The 7,595-nt window shown below is 44.6% G+C and overlaps 1 non-coding gene across 1 annotated transcript; it reads right to left on the bottom strand.

The window, feature by feature from the left end:
* Window positions 1-3,555: 3,555 nt before the first annotated feature.
* On the bottom strand, window positions 3,556-3,719 carry LOC126495686 (U1 spliceosomal RNA). The gene has a single exon (XR_007590213.1). It is a non-coding gene; the product is annotated as a U1 spliceosomal RNA (small nuclear RNA).
* Between the last annotated feature and the right edge of the window lie 3,876 nt (window positions 3,720-7,595).

Here is a 7,595-nt window from a genome sequence, read left to right as displayed (position 1 = left end):
ACACACACACACACACACACACACCTAATCAGGAAAACCTGCACACAATCACACGCTGCCTAATAACTGTGTGTCTGTGGGAATGCGCCTTTGCCTGGCACCCCAGGTGGTTAGTGTCATTCACCTTCCTTGTGACCACATTCTCATGGTAGTGACCCAATACCAGACCCTGGGGATGCTGGAGAGGTGTTCATTGATCGGAAGGAAGATATGTGAGACACAAGCCTGTCATGTCAGTGTTGGGGGTAACAACATAGGAAGATCAGGAGTTCCAGACCATCCTGGACTACAGAAACTCTGGTTCAAAGAAGACAGGCAGACCAGTATGGGAGCTCAGGTGATGGAGGGCTTCCCTAGGAGACATTAAACCCCAAGGTCCAATTCAGCACCATGTAAACATGCCTTGACATCCAGGAGGAAAGTGAGATCAGAGCTTAAAAGTGAGCCTTAGATGCATGGTGAGATGGAGGCCAGCCTCGTCTACATTAGAACTGTTTGGAGAGAGACAGAAAGAGAGAGAGAGTCTTATCAGGATACTGGCAGGGAGACCCCAGGCAGGGAGATCTGCCTTGAGAGGAGGAGAGATGGGTGACAGAGTTGGTGGCAGATGATAATTAGGGTGGCCCAGCACATTCTTGTAGGGGTGCTGTCTCCAGGGTACCTTATCCCCCAGATGGCAAGAGTAGTCTCAGGAAGGATGAACGAAATTATCTGAGCTGTTGTGTAGAATTAGGGGAGGCTCCACAGGGCCCTTCTCACCATGTTCATCTGGGAGAGACAGCAGGCCACAGTGACCTTCAGGACTCGTTGGTAGAATCCCAGAACCACTGCATGTAGAACACACCTTGAACCTTCCTGGGCACCTAGAAGTGGGTGCTGGTTGTCGTAAGTGGCTACAATCCACATCACTTATAGCAGCAGGGATGGAATTTTCTTGTTCTGGAAACTGAAAGTCCCAAATCCTGGAGACTGCCTTCTTCAGAGGGTCCAAGTAGAGGCTCCTTCCTGCCTCTTCCAGGATTTGGGACGTGGATGGCCTGAGTCTCAGGTCCCATCCCATCAGTCTCCATCTGCCCTCCTCTGAATTTGTGTGCTCTTTATTATGTCTTTATGTGAGACATGGTCTTGATGAGTAGCCCTGCTGGTCTGAACTTCTAACCCCCTGCCTCAGCCTCGCTAGCGCAGGGTCAGTCCCGGGGCTATAGCTCAGAGGTAGAGTGTTAGTCCAGTGTGTGTGAGGTTTGTTTTCCATTCCCAGTGCTGGAGAAAACCCCAAAAGTTCTATTCCCTTATATGGCCTTTTCCCCCTTCTGAGCCTGACCACCCACTAAGGTCCAGCAATCAATTATTGAAGTCCCGTCATCCAAAGCCCCCGTTGGCTCATCAAATCAACCTGTCCAATTAAAAGTAAAGACCTCATCCTAACATAGGGGTTCCCATTTCACCTTCATAAACCATCATTTCTCTATATGCCAAGTCTGTCTCATCTGTATCAAGAATCAATTCTTTGTGTCTCCAGAAAAACATCCCTGTCCCCTTCCCTTGTTCCTGTCCCTTCTCCCTCATCCTCTATCTCCTATATCTCGTTCTTACATCCTGCCCTCTGTTCCTCTGGGGAAAATAAGTCTCTTGTGTGCTAAGAACTTGGTCTTGGTGTGTCATGATTTGAAACTTTACCTTTCAGTGGGTGTTCAGACCCTGCAGAAGAAATGGGGTTCTCACTGGCCCCCATGAGTGCCAACTCTGTCTTTGTGATGTTTGCTTCACCATACACACCAGGTACTCCTTGAAAATGAGTCTGATGGGGTCTGGAGAGATGGCTCAGTGGTTAAGAGCATTGCCTGCTCTTCCAAAGGTTCTGAGTTCAATTTCCAGCAACCACATGGTGGCTCACAACCATCTGTAAAGAGGTCTGGCGCCCTCTTCTGGCCTGCAGACACACACAGACAATATTGTATACATAATAAATAAATATTAAAAAAAAAATGAGTCTGATTGTGGAGGTGCGGGCAGGTCAGCCCAGCACACAAAATGTGATGGCTGCAGGGGCAGGCAATTGATACTAGCCTGGGCTACACAGCAAGACCCTGTCCCCCACACAGTGATTTCAATTGTGATAAACACACAATTAAACTATCAGCTATTTTTAGAGTTGCCCTTCACTGCTGTGAAAACATTTATATTCTTCAGAGTCCCCGGGATGTACATCTTTCATCCTGACACTCAGGAGACAGAGACAGGCAGATCTCTAAGTTCCAGGCCAGCCTGGTCTGCATAGTGAGTTACAGGACAGCCAGGGCTACACAGAGGGAAAAGAGCCTTCACAGTAAACAGCTAAAGAGATAGGGTTTTGGTTAAGAGCACTGACTGTTTTTGCAGAGGATCCAGGTTCTATTCCCATCACCTACATGGAGGCTCACCCTATTTAAATCCAGATCCTGGGGATCCTCCTCCTTTTTTTGATCTCCACAGGCACCAAACTACCATGAGGCCCACATACATGCTATGTGATGTGTGTATTTTTTCATATTGTGCCAGAAAAAAATGGTAAAGGTGTTTCCATTAAGACTGAAGACTTAAGTTCAATGTCTGGATAGATATAGGTAAGATAGCAGCAGAGAGTCCAGAGACCTAAATTAAATCCAAATACTACTGGGTTTTTTTTTTTTTTTTTTTTTTTTGGTTTTACCCTTGGTTTTTGGGCTTTCTACTACTGAACTATCTCTCTGTCTGTCTATCTATCTACTCTGATTCTTAGTTACTCAAGCAAGTGTTTGCTGTGAGTTCCTACTTGTAGAGTGGGCCTTAAGTCAATTCAGACACTGGTTGGCTATTCCCAAAGATTTATGCCACCTTCTTTTTGTCCTTCATATTTTGTAGGCAGGACAAAATATTTCATATTTTAGGTCAAGGGTTTTATGACTGGGTTGGTTGATGTCTGCTTTTCTCTTTCAATGGTGGTCAGAGTACCCTCCCTCACCCAAAAAAAAACTAGAACGTAGGGTTGCAGGCGCCTCCAGAACGCTTGGACCCCGAGGCCACCCGGGGGGCGGGGCCTCCCTGGACTGCACACTGGTAGAGCCGCCTCCCCAGCCCATCAGTACTCCGCGAAGGAGCCCAAGTGAGCTTTAGGGTCAGGTTTTTTGAAGACCCGAGCAGGGACGCGTGAGGGGGTGGTCACCCCAGGCGTGTGCTCGAGCCTTGTCTGGACGAACGCGAGAACGGCGGCGAGGGCGGTGCCAGTGCTTAGGGAGTCCGGACAGGAGGGAGATGGAAGAACTTGACGTGGAGTGCAGAGGGACCTACAGGGGCCAGGGGGTCTGGGGGTGGGATTGGAGACTAGGCACCGAGGAGACCTGCTCCTGGACTTTAGGACAAAAACTTCAGACTTGAAGAAATGTTCTTATTACTCCAGGGACTAAGCTCCTAAACATATCTAATATGAGCTCGAGGCTTTATGTTTTCCTGGAAAGACTGAACACAGACAGAGAGTTAAGACAGAGAGGGGAAAACAAAGCAGGGAAGAAGTTGTCTTCCTTTTAAAACAGGAAACACCAGGGGAGAGCGCGAACGCAGTACCCTACTAACAGAAATTATGCAGTCGAATTTCCCGCATTTGGGGAAATCGCAGGGGTCAACACACCCCAAGGGCAATGGGTGAGCCTCGCCCTGGGAAAACCACCTACGTGATCATGGTACCTCACCAGCCAGGTAAGTATGATTTGCTGTACTGCAGCCCAGACTCAGCTCCACCGTCCCTGCACCCTGAACACACGGTCACTTCGCCGCGCATACTCCAGGACCTTATTGGACGCGCACCCCATTTCTTCGACTCGATGCTCCCCGCGGACCAGAGCACTCTTCCCGCCACGCTGGAAATCCAGCATGTTTCCTCAAATGGTGCTGATGCGAAGGTCCCTGCGCGCTCTTCATTTGCATAGACCCCGCCCCCAACAAGCACTCAAGGGTGACGTCACAGGCATCCTCTTTGCCCCTTTGCTTTGTGAACTTTCTTGCTTGAGGAGAGCTGGATGGAGTGATGCAGGATCAGAGACAAATCATCTTGAATTATCTCCAATTTCCAAATAGTCGATGGCTGCTCACCGCCGCGGCCTAACAGCCTTGTCGCTGGTTTCCCTGTGTAGCGACAGACCCTATCTTCAGTCAACACGAAATCAGAGAAGTCAGGCAACAAGTGAGCCAGCCTCAACGAAAAAAAAAAAGAAAAAAAAAAAAGAAAAAAAAAGGAGAAGGAGAAGAATTGCTGTCTAACAACTGTATCAATTGGGGGTAATTCATTTACGGAATACTGAATTTAAAACATTCTTTGAGAAGGGATGTGCTGTTCCCGAGTCAGGGTCTGGTGCATGTTAAGTACAGGAACTGGGGGGGGGGGGGGGGGGGGGGGGAAGACTGGAGGGGAGTACCAACCTAGATTTTGACAGTTGCCAAAAAGTACGCTGGCTTTCAGGAAGAAAATTCCAAATTTCAAATCTTTCAGAGTTTTCTCATTAACACAGTACCTAATTTCATAAGGAATAATTTCTAAAAGCCAATACCTATTTTCTTTTTGTTTTCATTATTTCCTAGTAACAACTTTCTTTTTTTATTATTTTATAAATAATACCAATCAAAATTTTCACTCCCTTCTCCTCTACCCCTCCAGTTCTAAGAAAGGGTAAGGCACCCTGCCCAGTGGGAAGTCCAAGGCCCTCCTCCCTCCATCCAGGCTTAGGAAGGTGTGCATCCAAATAGAATAGGATCCCAAAAAGCCAATACATGCAGCAGAGGCAAATCCCAGTGCCATTATCATTGGCTTCTCATTCTGACCATTTGTTAGTCTCATTCAAAGGGTCCAGTTTGATCCCATGCTCGTTCAATTCCAGTCCAGCTGGATTTTGGTGAGCTCCCATGAGCACACTGTCTCAGTGTGAAGGTCAACCCCTCGTGGTCCTGACTTCCTTGCTCATATTCTCCCTCCTTCCACTCTTCTACTGGACATTAAGAGCTCAGTCCAGTGCTCCGATGTTTGTCTCTGTCTCTATCTATCTCCATCGGTCTCTGGACGAAGGTTCTATGGTGATATTAAGATAGTCATCAGTCTGCCTATAAGACAAGGCCAGTTCAGGCACCCTCTTCTTCACTACCCAGGGTCCTAGCTGGGATCATCCATGTGGACTCCTGGGGACCTCTCCAGAGCGTCTTGCCAACCCCAAAATGGCTCCCTCAATTAAGATATCTCCTTCTCTGCTCACATATCCATCCTTCCTACATCTCAACCCTCCCCCTCCTCCAAGCTCTCCACAACCTTCTCCTTTTTCTCTCCCCCTTTCTCCCTCTCCCCTTCCCCCACAAACCCCCATACCCACGCTCCCAACTTCTGTCTGGTGATCTTGTCTGATATCAATTTCCAGGAGGTTCTATATATGTTTTTCTGTAGGTTCACATTATTACTTAGCTTTTCTCTGATCATGAACTATAGGCTCTATGTCCTGTGTTTATGGCTAGAATTCACTAATGAGTGAGTACATACCATATTCATATTACTGGGGGTCTGGGTATTCTCTCTCAGGATAGTGTTTTCTATTTCGATCCATTTGCATGCAAAATTCAAGATATCATTTTTTTCCCACGGAGTAGTACTCTCACGTGTAGATGTGCCACACTTTCTGAATCCATTATTCCATGGAAGGGCATCTACTTAGTTTCCAGGTTCTGGCTATTACAATTAATGCCGCTATAAACATAGCTGAATAAATGCTTTTGTAGTACGATTGGGCATACTTGGGTGTATTCCCAAGAGTGGTATTGCTGGATCCTGAGGTAGGTTGACTCCAAACTTTCTGAAAATCTGCCACACTGATTTCCAAAGTGGTTGCACAAGTTTGCATTCCCACCAGCAATGGATGAGTGTACCCCTTCCTCCACAGCCTCTCCAGCAAAGGCTATCATCGGTGCTTTTGATTTTAGCCATTCTGACAGGTGTAAGTTGTTTTGATTTGCATTTCCCTGATAGTTAAGGAAGTTGAACATGTCCTTAAGAATCTTTTGGCCATTTGAAATTCTTCTGTTGAGAATTCTCCATTCAGTTCAATAATTGGATTATTTAGAATTGTAATGTCTAGTTTCTTGAGTCCTTTATATATTTTGGCGATCAGACTTTTTTCTGATATGGGGTTGGTAAAGATCTTCTCCCATTCCATAGGTTGCCCTTTTGTCTTAATGACGACAGTGTCCTTTGCTTTATAGAAGCCTCTCAGTTTTAGGAGGTCCCATTTATTCATTGTTGCTCTTATTGACTGTGCTACTGGGGTTATATGTAGGAAGTGGTGTCCTGTGCCCACGTATTGCAGACTACTTCCCATTTTCTCTTCTGTCATGTTCAGTGTGGTCTGATTTATATATAGGTCTTTAATCCATTTGGACTTACTTGAGTTTTGTGCATGGGGATAGGTATGGATCTATTTTCAATCTTCTACAAGTTGAAATCCATTTATTCCAGCACCATTTGTTAAAGATGCTTTCTTTTTTCCATTATATATTTTTTAGCTTCTTTCTCAAAAATAAGATGTTCATAGGTTTGTGGATTAATATCCGGGTATTCAATTTGATTCAATTGGTCAATGTATCTGTTTTTTATGCCAATAGCAAGCTGTTTTCATTACTGTTGCTCTATAATAGAGTTTGATGTCAGGGATGGTAATGCCTCCAGAAGTTCCTTTATTGTATAGGATTGTTTTGGTTATCCTTGGTTTTTTTTTTTGTTGTTGTTTTTTTTTCCTTATAAAGTTGATTATTGTCTTCTCCAGATCTGTGAAGAATTTTGATGGGATTTTGATGGGGATTGCATTGAATCTATAGATTGCCTTTAGTAGAATGGCCATTTTTTTTTTTTACTATTTGATCCTACCCATCCAGGAGCATAGGAGATCTTTCCATTTTCTGGTGTCCTCTTCAATTTCTTTCTTCAAAGACTTCAAGTTCCTGTCAAATAGAACTTTCATTTCTTTGGTTAGTGTTACCCCAAGATACTTTATGCTGTTTGTGGCTATCGTGAAAGGTGATGTTTCTCTGATTTCCCTCTCTGCTTCCTTATCCTTTGTGTATAGGAGGGCAACTGATTTTTTGGAGTTGATCTTGTATCCTGTCACATTACTGAAGGCATTTATGAGCTTAGCAGTTTTCTGGTAGAGTTTTTGGGGTCACTTATGTACACTATCAAATCATCTGCAAATAATGAAAGTTTGACTTTTTCCTTTCCAATTCTAATCCCCTGATCTCCTTACATTATCTTATTGCTATTGCTAGAACTTCAAGCACTATGTTGAAGAGATATAGAGTGGACAGCATTGTCTTGTTCCTGATTTTAGTGAAATCGCTTTGAGTTTCTCTCCATTAATTTGATGTTATCTGTTGGTTTGCTGTATATTGTTTTATTATATTTATTATTATTTTATATGATCCTTGTATCCCTCATCTCTCCAAGACCTTCATCATAAAAGGTGTTGAATTGTATCAAATGCCTTTTTGGCATGTAATGAAATGATCATATGGTTTTTTCCTATAGTTTATTTATATGATGGATTGATTACATT

This window comes from Alexandromys fortis, unplaced genomic scaffold, assembly GCF_014885135.2.
Source record: "Alexandromys fortis isolate MF-2015 unplaced genomic scaffold, M_Fortis_MF-2015_v1.1 scaffold_548, whole genome shotgun sequence".
In the NCBI taxonomy this organism is placed as follows: Eukaryota; Metazoa; Chordata; class Mammalia; order Rodentia; family Cricetidae; genus Alexandromys; species Alexandromys fortis.
This window is presented reverse-complemented; position numbering and strand designations above follow the sequence as displayed.